We start from the raw sequence: 25,520 nt of genomic DNA, 5'->3' as shown, positions 1-25,520 counted from the left end.
CTCTGAATTTGCATGTTAGACTTCTTCCTAGTGTGATAGTAACTAGGAGTGTCATGAAGTAAATGGCTGGGAGGGTGGGCGGAGACAGCGAATTACAAAACATTATTTGGGGTTTATAAAGGGGTTAGGGCTGGAAAACACCAAGGAGGTGTTGTTACAGCCAAAAATACTCCTGCTTATGGTCTTCCTAGCACAGTTTATTATCTGCTTTTGGTTTTTATTAGATAAATGTCCAAGTACATTCATAAGTTTCTTTAACAAAAATTCATTTGCCCAAACTATACTAGGAAGACATGAGCATGACTTTAATCTTTTATGATTCAGATGTCCAGAACTTTCTCATAATAAACTTTCAGTGATAGAAAACCAAAAACACATTTTAGTGTCTTCTTTTAAATATAGATTTATTTTGCCTCACGGGGTGTGTAAACAGGTTTTACATTGAAAAGTAAAACCTTTCATTTAACATGCAAGCTACTCAGTTTTCTTTTTCATAGATAAGGTGTACCAGTATCATCTATATCGAATTAATTTGTAGAGTAAGCTAAAGGAGGGATTTGTATATAGTACCATATGTACATACAATAGCAGAATGAGGTAATTGAGAAAACTTAGGTAGTGTGGTAAGTCAATGCTTTTCTTCTTTTAGAATGAAGTTTTCGTTTCTGCATAAGGATTCTTTGACATCTTATGACCCAACTTTTTGCTAAATATTTGCCCCTTAAAATAATTTTTTTTTATTAAGCATACTTTGGCCCTCCAAATTGACTAATATGTATTTGGATAATTTTTACATCTGTGTGTCTGTTAACTGCCTGCTATCTTTTTGCAGGTAACTGTCCTGTACGTAATTTTTTGGTCAGAGTGATTACTCTTACTGCATAAGAGTTTCCTAGATATTGTTGATTTTGCCCTTTCTTTGCCTGTGAGGCCCGCCACGTTCTGGCAGGAGAAGTTATGTGCTTTAAAGTTTGTATATTCATCATCCACACATATTTTTTTTTTCTAAATTGAAAATACATCCTGTTTGCAGCAAATATTACTTTGTGGTAAAAATTTTAAAACAACAGTGATAACTGGTACACATTTGATAATTGATAGTTTGTTTCCTTAGAAATAATATTACCTGTGATGAAGAGACTGACTCAGAAAAGCTACTGCAAATAAAGCTCTTGATTATAGATTTAAACTACACTTAAACTTAGAGATGGAAACCGTAGACCCTCAAAACTACATCCTTTTTGGGGATATGTTAGTATTTGCTGTGTTGAAGTAAGTGACAAGTTTAGGTCGGCTGTATAAATTACGTACTTTAATGCCACGGAAATGAAAAGTAAAGCAATTATCTTGCTTCCCCATTATTTTGTATTTAATAAATTTGTCAACATTGGTTGAACTTTTTATATTATATACTAAAAAGTGTTTTAAATGCTACATATATCTTGATGGCTACCTTTTGAATTATTTTTTATTTTCTGAACTAATGATCCTATTTGAATGCAGTAATTTTATCTGTATCAATCTTGTGCTCATTTCTGTTTGTTTTTTTAAATTGTTTTATACTTCTGTTTGCCACTCTTCGATTTTTCTTTTAATTGAAAACAATAGGAGCACGTGGTTTGATGTCGGAATTTTATAAATTGTAGAAATCGTGATTTGGCTTAAAATGTTTTCCCTGATTGTGTGGTTTTTAGTAAAATGAACTTTCTTACTCTCTTGTTTCAACTTGGTATTTTTTGAAATGTTTTTTGGATTTGATGTATAACTGTTTAACTTTACATAACATTTATTGGGCCTTATATTGATAATTTGAAAAAATTTTATATTAGTAAGATATGTATAATTTTTCTAATATTTTCAATCATGGTGATGAGAAGTTAATGCCACTTACTTTAGTGGGGTATATGTTGCTGTATACAACTGCATGCACATGTATGGTTTTGTGTGTTTGTACAGGGTGTTATTTTGTGGTACTTTTTGTAATGAGAGTATTTCTTCTGTTTTTTTTTTTTCTCCTCAGTTTGTTTTAATTAAATTCTGTAAAAACCCAAAGTACCACCATGTCCATAATTGTTTGAACAGCTTCATTTGGTTAGTAGTAGCAGCTATCTGTCTCAATGTGAGATTATGTAGAAATTGGATGCCAAAAGAGAAAATCTTAAGCTTTCTCTCTCCCTCTAGCCCCCTTCTCTGCCCCCCCCCCTCACTTTCTCCCTCTTTCCCCCTTCTTTCTTCCCTCTTTCCTCCAGGCCTTTTTTGGTTTCTCTTTTTCTGTTTTGGCATTTCTATAAAGTCTCAAAGTAGTTTCTTAAAGTTCTTGTAGGGGATACTGACATTAATCCTCACTAATGAATACCTGGTAGGTTTGAAGCCCCTAACATTCAAGGCAAATCATTGTTATATCCTGATATGGTTCACCTCATTTGTTAGATGATATTGGCATCTGATTAGAGATTTTCCTTGTTTTAATAGTTTTTAATTTTTTTCTCTGTGTTAATTTACTTGTAACACATTGTTTCACATGACTTTAACACTTTAATTATGAGTATTACTTCCTCCCCCCCCCCCCCCGGTTGTTCTTTGAAGTACAGAGTGGTCCATACTTGTTTAATATAGTTATATAAATCATTTCTTATAATTATTAGAACAATTCATCTTCTAATGCTGTCATTTTTCTAAGAAGAAAAAAAGGCGAGAACTTGCAGAAAATATGGGAAATATGCTCATATGACAGCTGAGGATGTGGCTAGGCTAAAGCAGGAAACTACTACCCACAATGCAATGTTACATATACTACCACTTAATAAAATTTATATCAAACATGCTACTGACAAAACCAAAGAAAAATAATACCCCAACTATACTAGTTTAATGTACTAAATATAGGGAAAAGTGAAACTAATCTCTTTGGAACCTTTGTACTTGGAGAATATAGTAAATGAACCTGTGGGACATCATATAATACATTGGAGCTCTCTGGTAACTTTGCTTTTGTGCTATGAGACTTGGTTGTAGGTGAAACCGTCTTTGAAGAGAACCTTTTGGGTATTAACTGAAAAAGGCACAAAAAGGTGCCTGCCTTCTTTTTCAATGGAGTTTTTGCAGTATTAAAAAGGGTTAAAGGATATAATGATCTAGTAGGAAAATAAGTTAATTATGAGATATTCATCATGATTATTTAAGCTTTTTATCCAGCCAGGTGTGTATTTCTTTACATTTTGTTTTAGGTTGTTTTTTTTTTTTATTGCCAGGTCTGAATTGGGGCTTAAACTGGAGTTGAAGTGTCCACTGAGGCATATTTCTTTTCAAAGTAATTGTTTTCCTTGCTGTTTCTTTTTATTTTTGTTAACCTGCCTATAGCTTACCTGATCGATCCATATGCTTTACTGTCGGGAGGTTAGTTCAAAGCAAAAATGTAAACTGCTTTTATAATGTGGTTGAAAAAGATTGAGGATATATTTTTAAAAAGTGAGATTTCAGTATACTTAGGGTTTCTGTTTATAAATCTTAATCTTCTGTGCTCTTAGCTGTCAGACTTTAGCAATTTTAATGGATTTAGGACCTTAGTAATTTGGATGAATTTTGAGGTTTTATAAAGGAGGTTTCATGAGATTTGAATAAGGGAACATAACAGAGGTTTTGAATTGATAATGTATAGAAATTTTATCAGAGAGAGAATAGAAAAGACTATAAAGCTAATGTTACTTATGAAAGATCCTCTGTTGGTGTTCCAGTGTATGAAATCGTTTCATACCTGGCATGGTATTTGTCATCTCATCATCTAAACATTAATATATTGTCTGTCTATATCTCTAAGGATGATTTGCTTAATTGTTTGAAGTCTTTTCTCCTTTAGAGACTGCTTATCAATAACAGCTGTAGTACTGTGGCTTTTCTCCATGGACGCATGGTGGTCTTTGGAACAACGTTCTTCAATTTTGACAGGTGAGACAGAGGCTCTCCAGTGCCACTGCTTTTGGATGAATCTAGCTGCGGTTGGAGAAAGTGCATCTTGCCAAAATATATGGGTGAGACCACACACAGCCTTTAAAATAGTTATTGTAGGCTTATTTTTAGGGATACATGTCTTGACAGTTCTTTTATTTGCATGCCAATTTCATTGCTGTGTATAGATGTTTCATTGGTTTCAGTAAAGGCGATTGTAGATTTGGATCTATACTTTGTTAAGCCTTGCGTGTAATTTACACTGGAAAGTACTCTGAGTTCAACCATAATTAACAATATAGGAAATATATTGAAAATGAATCACTTAGAACTCTGGTTTTTTTGTTTTTATAAATTTTGACAGTATTCCCATTGGAAATCTCAATTTCCCAGAAAGTTTAGTAGTCAAAAATTGCTCCAATTTGAATTTAAGATTAAATAAATTAGAAAAGGTTAAAATATTCATATACTCTATTATATTAATAGAAAAAATTTGTGGTTCTTCTTACTCAGAAGTACACATTTTTATAATATTGATATAATAAAGCATTGTTCAAAATGTGTTACACTTTAGTAAAAGCTTGAAAGCATTGAGACAGATTGCCAAACCAGTCAACTTCTAAATGCGTAGGCGTAATATGCAAACTATCTAGTCTTTATGGGATGATTAAAACTTGATTCATTTTAGTAAACTATATAAAATTGACTATAGATTTACAAAACAGTACATTTAGTCTTCTGAAACTGGCTTTTTCAGTAAGAGCACTCTTTAACCTTTCATAAAATGTTGTTTCTTTTTATAAAATGATATATTTGGGTAATTACTCATAATTCTTATTAGTAGTGATAAAATTGACAGTTCTTGAGTCTTGCCAGTGTAATTAGTCATAAGACTTTTGACTTGATGATCACTGAATGTTGATTAGGTGTATTTAAAAGTTGTAACCAGCTAAGATAAGATCACAGTTTCATTCTAGATATTTTCATAGGGAAAACAGAATCTACCAAGAAAATTGGAAACTCAGTTTCCTGTCCCTATTATCGTGATACCCTTTTGTTGCTGCATGGTTCTGGCAGGGAGGTACCAGGGAAATTGTGGTCTGCAGCTTCTCCAGAGAACAGATTTATAGAACAAAGAGAGCACATAGGATACACAGAAAGATTGTTTAAAGAAAAATTTGGCCCTTGCTTCTCAGGAATTGGTCATGGATGTGGATCCTGATTGGATGCTAGGTTTTAAAAGAGCTTTATAAACCTTTTGCAGGATACTTGAGGAAACTTGAAAATGGCCTGAATATTGATACACTCTGGAATATTTATCAAGTGTGATAATATTATTACACATACCTAGGAAAATACCCTTATTCTTAAAGGAGGTGCATGATGAATTAGTTTCAGGAAGTCAGATACAAGAAAATAACGTGAAACAAACATGGCAGAACGTTGACAATTAATGAATCCAGGCAAGGGGTATATAGGCATTCGTTTTACTATTTATCAACTTAAATAGTGAGTTCTGAAAGGTGAAGCATTTTGTGGAAAAGGTGTATGGGGATTGGTTTCATGCTGAAATCAAATAGAGATCTGAGGAAATTTTATTTGTTTGTATAGTCAGTTTTAAAAAATAAATCAGTATAAATAGCCTGGGCTATACAAACAATTTTAGATTTTAGTTCATAGTTTTTTTATACTTAAATGTTGTTCACCAACACAATTTTCACAAATTTATACATAGAAAAGATAAATTGGAAATGGCATTCTGAAAGTACCAACTTTTGAAATTTTACATTTGTATTACAGTACTGCAAGTCTAGACTAATAAGCCAGAGATTCTTAGAGGATCAAAACAGGCACCGTTATTACCGTGTCATTTGTTTATTCTTAAGTGGATGCTTCTAAAATATACAAAAGTACTTTAAAAATACAGTCATGTTAAAAACATATTACTGAATTGTGCTGCTGCTTTTAACTTTATTAAGTTATCCCTGTCAAGAAGTATTTTAATGAGCAGAAGCCTGTTATCTCTATATGCAAATTATCAATCCTGAATCTGTGTTATACTAGTTAATATCCATCAGGGGTCTATCCATTTGTTCTATAGAGGGCCAGATAGAATGTAGTTTTGGCTTTGTAGGCCATAGGGTTTCTGTCTACTACTTAACTGTGCCATTGTAGTCTGAAAGCAGACAATAAGTAAGTTAGACAGTAAGTAAATGAATGTCCATGGCTGTGTTCCAGTAAAACTTTGTATACATAAACAGGCAGCTGGCCTGCCACAGTTTGTTAACTCCTGCCACCTATACTTTAGATACAGAAATTTGTTGCCAGTGGATAGCCTCTTTTGTAGAACGGGCAAGAAGAGTTTGAAATAAGGATCAAACCTTTAGTTTACTTATTGTAATGAATTCTTAAAGTATTTGCAAAATCTGTCTTTGTTTTTTGTTTTTAGTTTCTTACGTTAAAGATTACATGTCTGGGTCTTCTGAATCGTGTTGAATCGAACGGTGCGTTTTCATCTTGATCATGTAATTATTACGTATTGTAAATAGTTTTATAAGGTACCCTGAGATCCTTTTAGGGATAAGGTTGGAATCCAAATAAATCTTCATTATAGACTACCCCCACTGTATCATAAATCTCAATGTTTAATTTACCTAGTTAATTTTTACTAATAAGAAAGATGTGAAGAAATTTGATTAGTGATTGTGATGAGCTGTTTTCCCTCTTTTCCATTTATATTTGAGTTTAAATCTGAGTAGAATAAGGAATTAATTATTTTTGGTACTAATCTCCAGAAATTCATTGCATCCATCATTGGACATAAATATCCAAAGTACATTAGGTTTCTGAGGATTCATCTACATTAGCTATGCTGAGTGTTGCTTAGTGGCTGCTGCTGCTGGTTGTAACTGAACAGGAAAAGTACCAGTTTTTAAAATTGGTAAGGAGCATAGGAACCCATATTCCGATCGGAATTTGAGACCTGTAGTGTATTAATATTTTAGGTTTTCAATAATTGAACAATATGTAAGTGAGATCGCTTTAAGCAAAAGTTTATGTTATTGAACACCTTATTTTATCCATGAGCATTTTAAGCAATTCCAGTTATTGCACACATAGCTAAAGATCAGACAGTTGAAAAATTGTTATTATGTAAATCTCATGTATTTTCATCACAAAGTAGCAGTCTTCTACTTTTATTTCTCCCTTATAAGCTCTGGTCATTGTCTGCCCTCATTTATGATAAAGTTTTAACATGGTTGTTTTTATACTTCTCCCCTTTCTCCAATACTTAATTACAAAAGAGACACATAAATCATTGTAGGTAATAAGAATAGTCTGTCTGCAAATGAAACATAAAAATACTGATATACGGACACTCGAAAAGCATCATTCAGGGTCATTAATGTGAGTTAAAACTGTTCTGTCTACCTTAATAGATTTTATTTTATTGTTTGAATGTTCACTTATTTATTTTGAGAGAGAGAGCAGGGGAGGGGCAGAGAGAGACAGAGAGAGAGAGAGAGAGAGAGAGAGAGAGAGAGAGAGAATCCCAAGCAGGCTCTGTGATGTCAGCACAGAGCCCAGTGCTGGGCTTGATCTCATGAACCATGAGATCATGACCTGAGCTGAAATCAAGAGTCAGGCATTTATTGGACTGAGCCACCCAGGCGCCCCTACCTTAGTAGACTTTAAAGGTATCACTGTGGGGGCACCTGGGTGGCTCAGTTGGTTAAGTGTCTGACTCTTTACTTTGGCTCAGGTCACAATCTCATAGTTCTTGAGTTTGAGCCCCACATCGGGCTTTGTGCTGACAGCATGGAGCCTGCTTGAGATTTTCTCCCCCTTTCTCTCTCTCTACTCTTCCCCTGCTGGCTGGCGCGCGCTCTCTCTCTCTCTCTCTCTTTCTCTTTCTTTCTCTTTCTCTTTCTCTTTCTCTTTCTCTTTCTCCTCTTTCAATAAATAAATAAATAAATAAATAAATAAATAAACTTAAAAAATTAAATGGTATCACTGTGTTACAACAATTTATTAAACTAGTAGACAGGAGGAACATTTTATTAAGCATACTTTGTTTAAAAAATAAATACTTAATATTTATGTAGGGAATATTTTCATCTAAAAGAGAGTTTTGGCATTTAAAATGATAATATTCACTTATTAGGAAAATTAACCTTTGAAGAATAAAACCTGACCTAAAAATGATATGGTTAAATACAGACTTAATTATTATGTTTTGCTCTTTGTACTATTTGAAATCTCTAGCACTTTTGTCTTTTAGCTGTCCATTAAAAAAAATGAGTCCTGAAGATTGCATGTTTCTGATATAATTTACAGATTATTCAGTGTAATTGATATGTGTGGCGTCATTCCTATGTAGTCATTTTCTGCATGAAATCTTCATAAAGTTTAATATTGAAAAATGTCAAAAGAGCTATTTAAAAAAATTAATAGGCTTTTTCTTTAGAGCAGTTTCAATTTCACAGGAAAATTTCACAGCACAGAGTTTCCATATATCCCCTTTCCTCCTCCAAAGCCCTGTTTCCTCTATCATTACTGTCTTGCATTGGTACCCTGTTTGTTACAATTGATGAACTGATATTGATTGGTACGTATTTGTTAAGTCAAGTCAGTAGTTTACATTAGAGGTCATTTTTTTTTTTTATTTTGAGAGAGAGCGAGCACGAGCACAAGCAGGAAAGGGCAGAGAGAGAGGGAGAGAGAAAAAGTCCTAAGCAGGCTCTGCACTATCAGCTTGGAGCCTGACACAGGGGCCCTACGTAGGACTCGAACTCAGGAACCATGCGGTCAAGACCTGAGCAGAAATCAAAGGTTGGCTGCTTAACTGACTGAGCCAACCAGGAACCCCTAGAGGTCATTTTTTTTTTTTAAAGTTATTTATTTGAGAGAGTGAGAGAGAGAGTACGAGCAGGGTAGGTAGGGGCAGAGACCGAGAGAGAGGCAGTGCAGAACCCAATGAGGGGCTTAAACTCACAAACTGTGAGATCATGACCTGAGCCAAACCAAGAGTCGGAGGCTAACCAACTAAGCCACCCAGGCCCAACTAGAGGTCATTCTTTATGTTGTGTTTTATCAAATATATGATTTTATGCATATTATCCATATTATAGTATCCTACAGAATAGTGTCCCTAAAAATCCCTGTGGCATTTTGATTATATACACATAACATAAAATTTAGCATCTTAACCAGTTTAGATATTGATCTTTTTATTGTCTTGATAGTATTGTCTTTTTCAGCATGTCATATAGTTGGAATCATACAAAATGTAGTCTTTTCAGACAGGATTCTTTCACTTAACAATATTCATTTCAGGTTCCATGTCTTTTTTGTAGCCTGATGGCTAATTTCTTTTTTGTGGTTTCATCACTAATTACTTTTTACTTTTTTACTGAATAATACTTCATTGTATGAATGTACAATGGTTTGTTTATTCATTCAACTATTGAAGGACATCTTGGTTGCTTCCACTTTCTGTCAATCCTGAATGAAGCTGCTATGAATGCGAGTACAGGTTTTTGTGTAGACGTAAGTTTTCAACTCATTTGGGTAAATACTTAGGAAGATGGTTATGGCTTAAGGCTATGTCTGACTTGGTAAGAAATTGGCAAACTGTTGTCCAGAGTGGCGGTATCATTTAGCATGCGTGCCAGTAACGAATGAGAGCTCCTGTCGCTCCACATTGTCGTCAGCATTTGCTGTTCTCTTTTGGCTTTTAGCCATTCTAACAGATATGTAATGATACCTCCTCATTGTTTTAATATTGCAGTACCTCAGCCATAAATGATGATCAGTGTCTTTTCATGTGCTTATTGGCATCGATATATCTTCTTTGGGTGGTGTCTGTTCAGATATTTGCCCTGTTTTTACTTTGTTATTTTTTATTCAGTTAAGAAGTCTTTATACTTGTATCTGTTGGTGGACACTTGAGGTGTTAGATTAATTTCTCTTACATTTAGAAAGTTAGTTATTTCCAGGGGTGCCTGGATGGCTCAGTCGGTTAAGTGTCCGACTTCAGCTCAGGTCATGATCTCACAGTTCATGAGTTTGAGCCCCACGTTGGGCTCTGTGCTGACAGCTCAGAGCCTGGAGCCTGCTTCGGATACTGTGTCTCCGTCTCTCTCTGCCCCTACCCTGCTCTGTGCGCGCATTCTCTCTCTGTCTCTTTCAAAAATGATAAACATTAAAAAATTTTTTAAATAAAAAAAAAAAAAAAGGTAACTTACTCCAGCAGTGGTTCATGCCGTTGACAAAGATCAGTTGCCTGTATTTGTGTGGGTCTGTTTCTGGACTCCCTGTTCTGTTCCATTGATTTAGAGATCTGCTCTTTTGCTACTACCACACTGGCTGGATTAGTACTTTATTATGTTATAGTAATAGGATATCAGTTTGTTGGTGGTATTCATAAAGTAACTTGTTGGGATTTTCACTGGGATTGCATTGAATGGTTACATCCATTTGGAGAAAACCGACATCTTAACAGTGTTTTCTTCCTGTCAGTGAGAACCTTTATCTAGATCTTCTGGTCTTCTTTCATCTTATTCATAGAGTTTTGTAGTTTACCTCATAGGGATCTTCTGTGTATTTTGTTAGATTAATAGCCAAATATTCATTTTTATGCCAATATAATGTCTCAGGTTTCAAATTCCAATGCTTGATTGCTGGTGTTTAGGAAAGTAATTGGTTTTCATATATTGATCTTACATTCTAAGGCCTTGCTGCTAATTAGCAATTATTTCCAGGAGCATTTTGTTGATTCTTTATGATTTTCTGTATAGACATTCATGTCATCTGTGAGCAAGGACAGTTTTACTTCTTTCTTTCCAATCTTTATACCTGTTATTTTCTTTCCTTGGCTTATTGCATCAGCTGTAACTTCCAGTATGGTGTGGAATAGGGATGGTGAAAGAGAATATCCTTGCCTTGTTACTGATTTTACTAGGAAAGCATCTAGTTCGTTACCATTAGGTAGGACGTTAGCTGTAGGGTTTTTGCCAGTGTTCTTTACCAAGCTGAGGAGGTTCCCCTCTGTTTCTAGTCTGATGAGAATTTTTACCATGAGTGGTGTTGAATTGTGTCAGTGTTTTTTCCGTATGCATTGAAAGGAGCATATGATCTTTTTTCTTTAGCCTGTTGATGAGTTGGATAATACCAGTTGATTTTCAAATGTTGAATGAACCTTTAATACCTAGAATAAATCCTATTTCATCATGGTGGTAATTCTTTTTTATACATTATTGGATTTGATTTGATTTTATACATTATTGGAATTGATTTGTGGCAGATTTTTTGCATCTGTGTTCATGGAAGATACTATTTTGTATTTGTCCTTACTTGTACTATCTTTGTCTGATTTTGGTATTGGACTAATGCTAACCTCATAGAATGAGTTAGGAAGGGTTCTCTCTGGATTAGATTGTTGAGAATTGTTGAGAATTGTGGAGAATTTCTTCCTTAAACATTTGCTAGAATTCACCGGTGAAGCCATCTTGACCTGGTGCTTTCTGTTTCGAAGGGTTCATAATTATTTATTCAATTCTGAAAATAGGTATAGACTAAATCAGATTATCTACTTCTCCTTATGTAAGTTTTGGTAGCTTGTGTCTTTCAAGGAATTCGTCCATTTATCTGTGTTTCCAAATTTGGGACATGGAGTTGTTCATGGTAGTCCTTTGTTATTCTTTTAAATGTCCTTGGGATAAGTAGTAATGTCTCCTCTTTCACTCATGTAATTTGTATCTTCTTCTTTTTTTTTTTTTTTTTTTTTAACCTGGCTAGAGGTTTATAAGTTTATATTTTTCAAAGAACTAGCTTTTGGTTTCATCACTCCTATTAATTTCCCATTTTCAGTTGCTTTAATTTTGGTTTGAAAGTTTATTTTCTCCTGCCTACTTTGAGTTTAATTTGTCCTTTATCTATTTTCCTGTAGTGGAAACTTAGATTATTGATTTTAGATGTTTCTTCATTTCTGATATATGCATACAGTGCCATCAGTCTCTCTCTAAACACTTTTTCTATATCCACAAATCTTGATGGGTTTTATTTTCATTTAGTTTGAAATATTTTTAAACTTCTCGAGACTTTTTTTGACCCATTATTTATTGATTTAGTTGGATTAATATATACCATATTTGTTGCTATTGTCCATCATGGCCCTTGTTCTTTGTTTCTTTTTTGCGGAGGGGTTTTCCACTCTTTAATTTTTTTCCTGGTGTTAATTGATCATTTTGTATCATTGTATTTTCTTTCCTCCCTTAACATATTAAACTTTTTTTTCCTTTTTTTAAAAACTTTTGTTAGTGGTTACTCTAGAGTTTAGAATATACACTTAAAACTAATCCAACTCCAATGTGACATAACACTATATGACTTAATAGGTACTGCCAAGTATCTTATAAAAGAGTACCCTCCTTTACAAAGCATTGGTAAAGCCTTGGTGTCATTCATTTCACTTAGCTATAAGTTATAATCATCGAGTATATGGTTGCTGGTATTATTTTGAACAGGCTGTTACTTGTTAGATCAATTAATAATAGACAAAATAAAAATTTATTTATTCCTTGTCTGATAATTGACCCTTTTTCAAGAGACAGACACACATCTGTGTTTCTGACATATCTTTTCTTACTCTTTGAAGAATTTCTTCTAACATTTTTTACAAGGCAGTACTTGTAATGAATTCCTTCGTGTGTGTGTGTGTGTGTGTGTGTGTATGTGTGTGTGTGTGTGTATGTGTGTGTGTGTGAGAGAGGGAGAGAGAGAATTTTATTTCTCCACTTTTGAAGAATCATTTTACTGGACCCAGAATTCTAAGTTGTTTTATTTTTCTTTCAACACTTAAAATATTTCATATTATATCTCTTTTCTTGCTTGCATAGTTTCTGATGAGAAGTCCAATGTGATTCTTTCTCTCTTTCTGATGAGAAGTCCAATATGACCTGTAGATATGGTTTTTGTTTTTTATGTGTGTGTGTGTGTTTATTTTTCTGGCTGCTTTCAAGACTTTTTATTTGTTTTTCTACACTTTGAATATGATGTGCTTAGGTGTCAATATTTTGGTATTTATCTTTCTTGGTTTTCTGTGCGCTTCCTGAATCTGTGGTTTGGTGCCTGTTCTTAATTTTGGAAAATTCCCAAACATTTTTACTTTAAACATTTCTTTTTTTAAAGTTTACTTATTTATTTTGAGAGAGAGATAGAGCACGAGCAGGGGAGGGGCAGAGAGAGATGGAGAGAGAGTCCCAAGCAGATTCTGCATTATCAGCACAGAGCCTGATATGGGGCTTGAACTTATGAACCGTGAGATCACGACCCAAGTCAAAACCAAGAGTCGGATGCCTGGGTGAGCCACCTAGATGCCCCTCAAATATTTATTTCCTTTTCCTCTTTCTTCTCCTTTTGATCTTAACTATTACATATATGTTACTTTTTGGGTAATTTTCTCACAGTTCTTGAAAATTCTTTTTAAATTTTTCTTTTCACCTTTCAGTTTTGGAAGTTTATTGACATATCTTCAGGCTCTGTGATTCTTTCCTATACCATGTTCAGTCTACTGATGAGCCCATTCCCTTTTTTTTTTTTTTAGAGTGGTTTGATTTTTTTTGTTTTTTTTTTTTTAGCTTTTTTCTTTCGTTTTTTCTTTTTTTTAAATTTTTTTTATTTAAAAATTTTTTTAATGTTTATTGATTTTTGAGACAGAGAGAGACAGAGCATGAATGGGGGAGGGTCAGAGAGAGAGGGAGACACAGAATCTGAAGCAGGCTCCAGGCTCCGAGCTGTCAGCACAGAGCCCGACGTGGGGCTCGAACTCACGGACCGTGAGATCGTGACCGGAGCCAAAGTCTGATGCTCAACCGACTGAGCCACCCAGGCGCCCCTTCTTTATTTTTTTCTTAGTATTTTCATCTCTTTGCTTATACTACCCATGTTCTCACTTGATGTCCACTTGTTCCATTAGAGCCCTTATGCTAGTCATAGTTACTGTAAATTTTAGTCTGATTTTGAAATTGCTGCCATATCTGAGTTTACTTCTGATTCTTACTGTATCTCTTCAAATTGATGTTTTGCCTAATTAGCATGTCTTGTAATTTTTTGTTGAAAGTCAGATGTAATATATCTGGTAAAAGAAATAGGTAGGCCTTCAGTGTGAAGTTTTTATGTTTATCTGGCTAGTAGTTACCTGCGTTTACTGTTCCTGTAGCCATAGTGTCGGGGACAAAAATTTTCTCTAGTATCCCTGTTTTTGTTTCTCTCTTTGTCATTGGGTTTCCTTTGAGACTCCTTCTTCAGTAGATTCGGAGGCTTGTAGGTCTTTCAGCTCTACTCCTAGGGAAGAAGCTGATTGATGTGGTAGTAGGTGTGGGAGAAGGGGAAGTGGAATATAATCCTATGATTAGTTTTTAGTCTTTTAGTGAGCCTGTGACTTTCATAAGTGCTTCTCTTATTCTCCTCTCCCCTCACCTTACAGTGGGTTGAATCAGAAGACCAGAGGAGCAGGGCGTGAATATTTTTGTTTCCTCGTGTGCAAGGCTAGATGAAGCTGGAGTTGTATATTTCCCTTCTCTCATTCCAAAGACTAGTGGGTGCTGGAGTTGAGTGTTTTCCTTTCTGTAGGGCAGTCAGTCTTTGATGTAATGCAAGTTGGTTAGATTTTGGTAAATTGTTCCCTTGAAGGGCTTTTGTTCAGCAGAACCCTGGAGCTTTTTCAAAATGCTTACTTTCCCCTTTCCCTGCTGAAGGGGAGTTTTCCTTGATATTTACCGTGAGAACATGGTGTGTTTCTGGAAGGTAAAACACAGCAGTGTGTAGGGCCCCTCACTGAGACTGGGCTACCTTAAGTTTCTATCTCTCTTGCTAGTCCATGCTTAACCTTTAGAAATTAACGAATACCTACCCTTTAAGTGTTCCTACCTGGTTCCAGTTGTGGGTTCTGCTTCTGGTAAACTGTAACTCTGCATTCCTTTTTCTGTCTCCACTAGTGTTTACCACACTGGTTTGCCCTGTGACCTCGATTCTCTGATAATTTAAGAAGAGTGGGTTGATTTTCAGTTTGTTTAGCTTTTTTCTTATCTTGAGGGAAGGGAGTGACACCTTCCAACCTGTTTACATGTCAGATTGGAAACTAGAAGTCAGAACCTATTTTTACAACAATTTTATGTATAGCATTATCTTAAAATATGGAATTTTTCATTTGTTCATTCTATCAGCATTTACTAAATGCTGATTATGTATTGAGCTCTGTGTTAGTGCTGAGATTATAGAGTTAAATAAGGCATAGTTCATAAATCAAATGAATTTATATTGAAGGAGCTATTTGAAGTACACAAGTCAATGAATATAGTACTGTGTGTTGAATACTACAATGCATGAACTTGAAATGCATGTAACTTGAACATGATACTAGGTATTGGTGGTAAAGTAATTTCACTCAGATGGAGGGATTCAGTGAAAGTCACTCAGAATTGGTGAAAATGAGATGAACTGGAAGGACTGTTACGAGTTGACTCAACACCTATAGGCAGGAAGGGCAAGAGGAGGGAAATACAGTGAAGGAATGTTACGGACCAAGACCACATGGGACAGCATGAAGCATTTTGTGAATTGCACTCAATTTTAAGATATAATTAAAGACGCCAGATCAAAAATTGGGTGAAAAAATGGCTAGAGAAGCATCTGGAAAGGTAGAGGTTGTTCATCAGGAAGGCCCTTATTTGCTAAGCTATTTAAATTGATTGAACCTTATGTTCAGAACTAAGGGGAATCATTACTGGGTGTTTTGAGGGGAAGGAAGTGACATGATGTAGCTGTAGAATGATCTGATAGCAGTGTGGAGGATATATTATTAGGTGGAACCAGGAGGATTTTGTAGTTGAAAGAGAGCCTGCATGACTTAAAATGAAGCAAAGCAAAGCAAAGCAAAGCAAACTCGCCAAACCATGGATGGAAGTTGATAGTTTATGTGGCATGTAGTTCTGTTCATAAACAAAGTAATAGACGGAGTGGCCATTTTGTAGAGCATTGTTAGAATAGACTTATCTAACTGAATTTAGGTGAATGTATTTGTGAAAAGGTTTTTGTTACTTAATAAATTGAAAACATGACAGATCACATATATTTTCTCTCATAGCACTAAATCATGAAGTGCAGTAAATAATGCGTGGAGACAATAAATATTGCGGTTATATTGGAGCTGGTATGAAAAGACCATGATATTTTGTTTTTTTTTTTCCAAAAGGTTATTTATAAATGCAGGTGGTGACATAAAGTGAATTATGTTCCAGTAATGTGAAAGCTGTTGGTTCTTATTTATAGCTAAAAGCTGGTATTTCGTACTTTAAATAATGGAGGTAGCCTTGAATCTTAGTTTGGAAATATCTGTGACCTGTGATTAGCCACATTATTTTCCAGGCTTTATACTTCAAGATAAATATTGCTTGCATAATTCGTGGATTTTTCCTTGAAAAGCAAGCAAACAAACAAGCAAACACTAAAACCTGAAAAAGCCTATTCACTAGTGATTTCTGTTGGAAATGTGTTCAGAGTCAGAAGATCAGACCATGCATTTAATCTTAATGGAAGCAACGCTGCCTTTGCCCTCAGTTGGGTTTCTTTAATCAGTTCTTTCTTAGAATAAAAATTTCAGCTTGGAGGTGCCTGGGTGGCTCAGTTTGTTAAGCATCTGACTCTTGATTTCAGCTCAGGTCATGATCTCATGGTTCCTGGGATGCAACACCACATCAGGCTCTGCACTGAAAGTGTGGAGCCTGCTTGGGATTCTCTCTCTTTCTTTCTCTCCTCTCTCTCTCTCTCTCTCTGCCCCTCCCCTGCTTGTGCTCTCTTTCCCTGTCTCTCAAAAGTGAATGAATAAGTTAAAAAAATTTTTTGAGCTCATTGACTTCCTCTGCTGTTTGTGTTCTTTTAGCGCTCCAGTGTATTTTAATGGCAAGTATATTAGTGACTGGTGACGATTTTGTACCATTGGTTGCATTTCAAAAAAAAAAAGGTGGGGGGATAGTGGCCTGGGTGGCTCAATCGGTTGAGCATCCAACTTTGGCTCAGGTCATGATCTCATGGTTTGTGAGTTCAGGCCCCGAGATGGGCTCTGTGCTGACAGCTCAGAGCCTGGAGCCTGCTTCAGATTCTGTGTCTCCCTCTCTCTCTGCCCCTCCCCCACTCATCGTCTGTCTTGCTCTGTCTCAAAAATAAATAAACGTTAAAAAAATTTTTGTTAAAAAAAAAAAGGAAGAAGGAAAACTAGGTGTAGTGACATTGTTTGTTCACTAAGATCTTTCTGACATTCTTACCCATTAAAGTGATTTTGTTAGTAGACTTGACAACTGAAAACAAACATCTTGGAAGGTTTTCTATTTGTGTTTTTCTGATTTTAGTTTGAATGTTGTTTCTTTTATTTTCTCACCTGTTTTTTCACTCCTGACTTCTTCGTCCTTGGCCTTTCTTGTTAGGAACATTGTTGTTTTTTTTTTTTTAAACTTTTTGAGGTTTGTTGGTATAGCTTTGAAATCGCTTCTGCTAATAGTCTCTGGTTTCAGGAAAATGATACTAGCCTTTTAGAGCAATGGAATACTGGCGATAGCAAGTGGTGTCATTAATGCCAAACATAATGATAAAATTGTGGAAAAATTAAATATAAGTTTAGTTTTTTTGGATTTAATTACATTGAAATGTCTCTTAGCATAATTATTGACTATTGTAGTAATTTATCTTTCCTTTAAATTATTTAAAATAAATAAAATTCCTCACTATGCTAAATTGTTTTTCAGAATTAGAGCTCTTTAATTTGGATGGGTGGGTAGAGAGAAGTTACTTTTATCTGTAACATTTTCCTGTAGAAAGCAGTATTAAATGTCTTTTAATTTATTCTAAGTGGAATGTAATTATTAGATGTTGGTATTTGTACATTTAAATGGATAAAAGTATATATTATTTTTCCATTTACAAAGCATCCAATTCATGCTAGTGACTCTAGTCTGTCATTGATCCTGACCTGTGGTGTATGGGCGGTCAGTTGCCTTGTAGCAGGAGATTTAAGCAACCTTTCTACAATAAATAATGAAATACACTTGAATAAAGGGCATTTAAAATACAGAGTTAAAGAAAATTGTCTATGTTTTAGGTTTCTTTTTAGTTCTGTTAAAACAAAGTACAGGCATATTTTGGGAGATATTGTGGTTTCAGTTCCATACCACTGCAAAAAAGGTGAATATCACAATAAAGTGAGTCAAATGAATACCCTGGTTTCCCAGTCCTTATGAAAGTTATCTTTTCATTATACTGTAGTCTATTAAGTATGCAGTAACATTATGTCTAAAAAAATGTACATACCTTATTAAAAAAATACTTTATTGCTAAAAAATGCTGACCATCATTGAATTGTAATCATAGAACACACATCACCATGACAAATACAATAATGATGAGAAAGTCCGAAACATTGTGAGAATTACCAAAATGTGACACAACACAGAAGCACATAGTGAGCAAATGCTATTGTAAAAACGGAGCCAATAGACTTGCTCAACACAGAGTTGCACAGACCTTCAGTTTGTAAAAAACACAGTGCAAAGTGCAATAAAGTAGAGCAAAATGAAATGAGGTGTGCCTGTAGAGTTTGGTTGAATAAACTTTTATCAGCTTCCTACTAGATGCCAGATAATCGGTAATAGAGAGATGGGTACACCCAATTGATTCTTGCTGTCAAGCACAGGAGAATTTAAAAAGCAGGCAGTCTTGAAAACATAATACAGAATCTACCTCTGAACAGGGTTTTGAGCAAGACCTTATTGAGAGAAGCCACTTCTGCTAGGTGATGTGATGTGAACTAGGGGTTTGCTAGGGAGGGACCAGAACTAGTGCAAAAGCCACTTCAGCAGAGCTTAAGGAACCATCTCCTCACCCTCTCTCAGCAAAACAAAACAAACCACTTTACTAATGAAACAAAAACTCAAAATAAGAAGAAAAACATAAAGGGAAGAACAGTAGACAAAATGAATTCACTGGTATGTTTTAATGGGCTGAAATTATCCAAAGCCAGACTGGGAAAGAGCATGAATTCTAAGATGAGGAGAGTCCGGAGTTTCAGTTATTCTTGCCCTGTGATCCTAGATAAATCACTCAAGTGTCTCAAGCCTCTATTTCCTTCTCCTGGTAGGTGCTGTTGGTGCCAAACCCAGATCCTTTTACCTGGATGGGGTATTTGCCTGTCCCTCACCTGTAGACCTGGTGACTGACAGCTCTCAGCAGTAAACACCTCCACAGATTTATTCGGAGCTGTCTTAACCAGAGATGCCTGAGACATGTTCCCCACTTGCCCAGGGGGTGGGGGGTGACCTGTAGCCAGTGACTGACTTCTGTGAGGAATGGGGCATGGTCATGTCTTAAGACAGGACAACTCCCTGGTGCCATTTATTATTATTTAATTTTTTTAAGGTTTTTGAGAGAGAGAGAAAGAGAGAGAGCAAGCAGGTTGGGTCAGAGAGAGAGAATCCTAAGTAGGCTGCGCACTGTCAGTGCAGAGCCTGATGTTCATGGGCTCGAACCCACGAACCACGAGATCATGACCTGAGCTGAAATCAGGAGCCGGACACTTAACCGCCACCCTCCATGGTGCCGTTTAGACTCCAGAGTTCGTGGTGGGATCAGGATGAGGTTAGACTTCAGCTGCACCTGTGGCTTCATTGCCTTACCCACTTCCTTGAACTTTTTATGTAAAAGTACAACCTCAGTCACTTCCAAAGAATTGTCATCTTAGCCTTTGCTTCTCAGACACTCCACCTAAGACATGTCCTCCCTCATTTAAAATTGTTGTCAAATACACATAAGATTTGCTATTTTGACCTTTAAAGTGTACAATTCACTGGCATTAAGTGCATTCGCAGTATTGTGCCATTATCTAGTCACTATATAACACTGTCTAGTTCCGTAACTTTTTCATCATCCCAAAGGGTAACCCCATATTCATTAAGCAGTTGCTTCCTATCACTCCTTACTGTGCCACCCTCTTACCCCTGACAAACCTCCCCCCTGCCACCGCCACCCATGGGCAGTACCTAGGAGTGGAATTCCTAGGTCATATTGTAATTACGGTTTTAACTTACTGGGGAACTGCCATTTGTTTTCTATAGAGGCTGCATCATTTTACATTCCCACCAGCAATACACAAAGGGTCCAATTTCTTGACATCTCATCAACACTTTTTTTTTTTTATAGTGGCTGTGGACACTCATCTTTAAAATTGAGCTAACACTCGTCCTAAGGTTATTGTGAGTATCAAATGACTTGGTGCATAAAATATTGGCACGTTACAAAGCACCATACAGATGCTTTTACTTTTTGTGTCCTGATACCCAGTTTGAACGGAAATGGGTTGTAAACAGTAGGTCTGTTCTTTTCTAAAACTTGCATGGAAAGAATCATAAAACTCATTTTGAAAGAGAGAAAGCGAGCGAGCACGGGAGGGGCAGAGGGAGAGAATCCCTCACAGGCTCCACGCTATAAGCACAGAGGCCAGCGTGAGGCTCAGACTTTCGAACCGTGAGATCACGACCTGCGCCAAAATCTGGAGTAGGAGGCTTAACCGACTGAGCCACCCAGGCATCCCAAAACTCAGTTGTTAATAGACCATGGGGAAGGCTAATTTAGGTGTATAGGATTAAGCTTTTAGTTATCTCTTTTTACAGTTAATAGATGTTATTTATGCAATTTCGGTGCAAGAAAAATTAGTTAGGGATCTTTTATTTCAGTGCCTATTTATTAGCAAAAGAGCCACTTTCACCAAGACTTGTCACTGTTTTGCTTTGTTATAAATCTTATTTGTATGCTGACTTAGAAAAATGGTAAATGTTGGGTGATATAAAAAACCTAAAACTACTTATAAATTTTTTCCCGGAGATAACAATTTTAAATTACTTTTTTTTGTCTTTTTTGTACATATTTGAGATATATATGTTTGTATATATGCACATGATTTTATTTAATATTATTAGTTAATATGATTTGTGTTTCTAACTATATTAAAAATCTCTGTAAAGTCAGTTTTAGTGACTGTATAGTGTTCCGCATTGCAGGTATTCCAGCATTTTCATATGGATGAACTTCTACTTCTCTATTTTTGGGGTATGTGTGTGTGTAAAGTCTTTTTTTTGGAATCTTCGATTATTGTAATACTTCTTTTGTTTCACAGGTTACCTATTTTAGAGCCTGTTACCGCTTTTGTTTTTAAATAGTCATCAGTTTAATATCATTGCTTCATGTATTTCTATAAAACATTTTTATTTATTTGGATGCTTTCTAAACTTTGTCCTTGGGTGGTTTTTGTGGCTTTCTGCCAGGGATAATCAGAAGCCACAAGATTAAAGCGACCCATGTTTTTGAAGCCTCAGTTTTAATCTCTGCTAGATCATTTGTAATATATAATTACAAACATGGATATATTGTGGACATTAAGGTAAAGTTAACAAATTTAAAGCTAAAACTGGAAATACCAAGAAATTGGATAAATTCTAGTACCTTGGTGCAGAGGTGTGATATGGTTTAGTTTGCAATATGTGATATTTTCAAATTTTACCATTCTCTATAAAATAATGATTATGTTGGTAATGCTTTTCTCATTTGAGCTGACTTGGTAGGCGCATATGTTTTATAGCGTATTGTTATGGACGTTTGAGTTATTTGTCATTAAGTGTTAGATAACATTTTAATAAATATTCTTTACATATGTTGGACACATCTTGCAAGACTCCTTTCTGATTTTTGTAAGTGATTTTCTGATATATTAGAGGTGGATTAAGTCATACATGTCTGGGAATTAATTGAAACATCTCCACTTTCCTTGATTCCCTATTTTTTCCTGATTATATACTTATGCACGTTATTGAATGTAGAAAATGAAATTTCTCAATGACATTATCATTCTTCCAATCAGATTTGCAATTCTTTTCTTTTATTCCTTTATTTTAGTTGATTCTTGTGAGTTCTTTGGTTCCCTATATACTTTCTTTCTTTCTTTCTTTCTTTCTTTCTTTCTTTTTTTTCTTTCTTTCTTTCTTTCTTTCTTTCTTTTAAATCAGACAAAAAAATCACATTTATTTCAGTAGTTCAAAGTGCAAATACAGCAAGTCAGCTCACAATGTTTCAAGGTATACTGACAGTTTTAGGTATACTGACAGTTTTAGGTATACTCACAGTTTTAGGTATACTGAAGACTTAATGTACAAAAATGAAAGGTAAAAATTGGGAAATAAAGCTCAATTTTTTAAAAAATTCAAGTAACCTGAAAACCTTTAGACTAAAATATTCCACTTAAAACAATTCAGAAAAGCCTTCGTTTATGGATACCAGTAGTACTTTGCAATCCGAAGGGACTTCTCAAAGAAAGAGAATCACCTCAAACTGGTCAGCTGAGGACAAGAGTGGAGGTTCTTGGTGCTGGCTCTTTTTGGTTCGGCAGCCTCACTCAACACTGTCATTTGATGTGGTTCAACCCGTGATGCTTTGATGTTTAGGCAAATTCTAAAAGATGCTTAAGGTTCAATATGAGACCAACACCCTGCTAAGAGTTTTTGAAATGGCCACTGTATATTTAAAAGGTTTTAAAGACCAATTTCAACTTCAGGAATATGGTGTTACTGGGGGAAAGACACGGATTAATACTTTTTCCATTACGTCAAACCTTTCAGTAAGGTTAGCAACGTGGCCTTTGAAACTTCCTGGTGAAAATCGTACCTCAATATCTATTTACTTATTTGTACACACACAGAACTTTTATGTAGAGTAGAAAAAGTTCCCACTAGGAAGATAGTTAAGGGTTGTTAATGTCCTTTGTATCCGTTGTTCATTTCTGCTTGTTCATTTCTGCTCCGCAGAAGCAATGTTAGCTCCTCGCTTCAATTTAGGAAAAGCGTGCCTTCAGGAAGCTTTAGAAGAGATATTTATTCAGTCATTTTTGCAGCCTTCTTCACCTTTTCGTTGTAGGCAATAAAATGAGAGTCTGTTCCACAAATTCTATCCCACCATGTAAATGTTGAAGCATAACTTCCAGTGAAGTTCATGTGGTGGAATTCATGATGCTGAGAACCGGCAATGAAAGGGATCAGATTTAAAGGGTTGAGAGGAATGTCACAACCACTATAGATAGACATCAATAGTGTCTATCAAACGAATGGTCACCCATGCCCACAGAAGAATGTCCCTATATCCTTTCTTTCTTTTCTGTTTCTCTGTCATGACTTAAGACTCTAACCGTCACTACCCCTTGACTCATGAATTATGACCTGGCTTCTCTGTCTCCAAATTTGTCCATTCTAGTAGTTTGTTACTTTGATTTTTTTGCTGCTATGTTAATCTTTCTGAATCTCTTACGTACTTATATTCCTGCTCTTAAGTTAAATGCTTATTTTAGGTAAAGGATACTAGATAGTGTTTCCCAGACTCCTTGCCTCCTGTCTTCTGTGTTTTGCGTCTTTTCATTACTTTGGGTCAACTGTGTCCTTGTTTCCACTTTCTGAAGTCCTGGTCATCCTTCAAGGTGTCTCAAGTCGATCCTTTTCATAAAACTTTTTTGTGAACTTCAGAGTGGGAACATCATAAGGCTGTAGTAGAGTTTGTCAAGACTGCGTTCCAGGCCTGGTTCTGGAGATGATCAACTCTGTGACCCAAGCTATGCAACCTTTGTTAGTTTTTTGCTTCTTCATTTGTAAAGTGGGCATGATGATCCTTTTATGGATATTGTAAGCATTTAAATTAAATAATTTCTGTAAGTACCTAATACTAGGAGCTGGTGAACAATTTATGTTGAATTGTTCACTCAGTAAATACAGTTAGGTGTATACTCTGTCCTGGGTTTTCTCTAGGTGATGAGCTGTGTACGGAAGGAGATACTGAAGTTTAAAAATTTTACATACTGTTAGTACTTTTGGGGGTGGAGGCAGTATGAAAATGCAAGGAAGTATGAGTATCTTTTATGTTTTTATTTATTTATTTATTTAAAAAAAATTTTTTTTTCAACGTTTTTATTTATTTTTTTGGGACAGAGAGAGACAGAGCATGAACGGGGGAGGGGCAGAGAGAGAGGGAGACACAGAATCGGAAACAGGCTCCAGGCTCCGAGCCATCAGCCCAGAGCCTGACGCGGGGCTCGAACTCCCAGACCGTGAGATCGTGACCTGGCTGAAGTCGGACGCTTAACCGACTGCGCCACCCAGGCGCCCCTCTTTCATGTTTTTAATAAGAAGAACAGAAGTCCCTCTGCTTGAGTGTCAGGAGGACCTACTCGTAGGTGTAATACTGGGACTTCAGAGACTATACGCAAAATATTTACGAACACGTCTTTAGGTCTGTTGGACCCACAGCAGCTTTAGGACGGTGTAACATGGGTGTAAAACTCAGAGTCTTGATCTTTGATACAGGGTTGAGAGGATACCCTCCCTGCCCCGACTTTTGTAAGAATCAGATTAGGTAATATGTATACCTATTACCAATATACTATTGGCACAGTGCGATCTTCTATAGCCAGTCTCCACCATGACACTATTACTTTCGATTAGAAAATGAGGAAATGGAAGCACACAGAGGCTGGGTGGCTTGTGCACAGTCTTGCAGTTAATCGTAACGGCAGCAAAGGCTGTTGCCACTGCCACCAATCTGTCTCACCGACCTCTATGACTTTTTGGCGTCTGGTCTCACCAGAGTGTGGCTGTGTTGTGTTCAGTGCGTACCTTGTTGCGCACAGGGACAGGCAAGGGGAGAGAATCACGGTGGATTTTCCTTGGCTGTCATGCTTGCTGGGAAGTTGTATATCAGTGATACCTGTTGATGGTCTGGAGAACCTGGAGAAATGTCACAGGTCTGGTATTGCTATCAGATTGCCAAAAGGCCGTGTGAACTGATGATCTCATTGCAGTGCGGGTTAACTTCTAAGAGAATAAGTACGGTTTTTGAGAAATCTTTATTCTGTTTGGCGACGCCATTGGTACAAGAGGAAGGATGCGTTATCCTTTAATTTTGAAGAACATAGTTTAAATTTTTCTCCTGTGACTTAATAGCTGTGACTTTGGATACACCATATAACCCTGAGAAGCTATCCTGAATCATTAGAAGTGATGATAATATATCTTGGAAGATTATTGTCAGGCTAAAGCGAGATGAGTTTAATTCCCTTTCTCATAATGCTTGGCTCAAAGTACATGTGACATTCATGCATTATCTCACTTAATTGTCAGCTGTGGTGGTTCTGTTTTAATCTCTATTTTGCAAATGCAGAAACAGTTCAGAGAAAGGTTACTTGAATCGACCAACCTCACACAGCTAAGTAGTAGCTCTAAGTTTTAACCCATGTCTGTCTGCCCCTCTTTGCTACCTAGAATTCTGTGTTGTCATGTCTTAGGTGGGGTATAGACTAGAAAACAGTTGTTATATCTCTGTTGGATTTTATCTTCTCAAGGCCAGCCTTCTCACTTTCTCGACTTTGCTCATAGTGTAATAGTTGACTCAGACTTCGTGGGTTTGAAACTTGGCTTCACCGTTTGTTTACTGTGTGA

The 25,520-nt window shown here is 36.0% G+C and overlaps 1 protein-coding gene across 9 annotated transcripts in view; it reads left to right on the top strand.

The window, feature by feature from the left end:
• SUPT3H (SPT3 homolog, SAGA and STAGA complex component) overlaps window positions 1–25,520 on the top strand; it is a 544,169-nt gene that overhangs the window by 56,514 nt on the left and 462,135 nt on the right. Inside the window, exons 1-4 of one of the 9 annotated variants that reach the window (XM_045058579.1) lie at window positions 76–2,359; window positions 3,857–3,945; window positions 6,395–6,449; window positions 20,194–20,246. The exons of 5 other annotated variants lie outside the window; for them this stretch is intronic. The gene's annotated coding sequence lies outside the window, so the exon portion shown is untranslated. Of the gene's footprint in view, window positions 1–75; window positions 2,360–3,856; window positions 4,029–6,394; window positions 6,450–20,193; window positions 20,247–25,520 lie in introns of those variants that run through there. 3 more of the 9 variants (XM_045058583.1, XM_045058582.1, XM_045058580.1) reach the window with 3 other exon arrangements.

This window comes from Felis catus, chromosome B2 (assembly GCF_018350175.1).
Source record: "Felis catus isolate Fca126 chromosome B2, F.catus_Fca126_mat1.0, whole genome shotgun sequence".
NCBI lineage: Eukaryota > Metazoa > Chordata > Mammalia > Carnivora > Felidae > Felis > Felis catus.
This window is presented reverse-complemented; position numbering and strand designations above follow the sequence as displayed.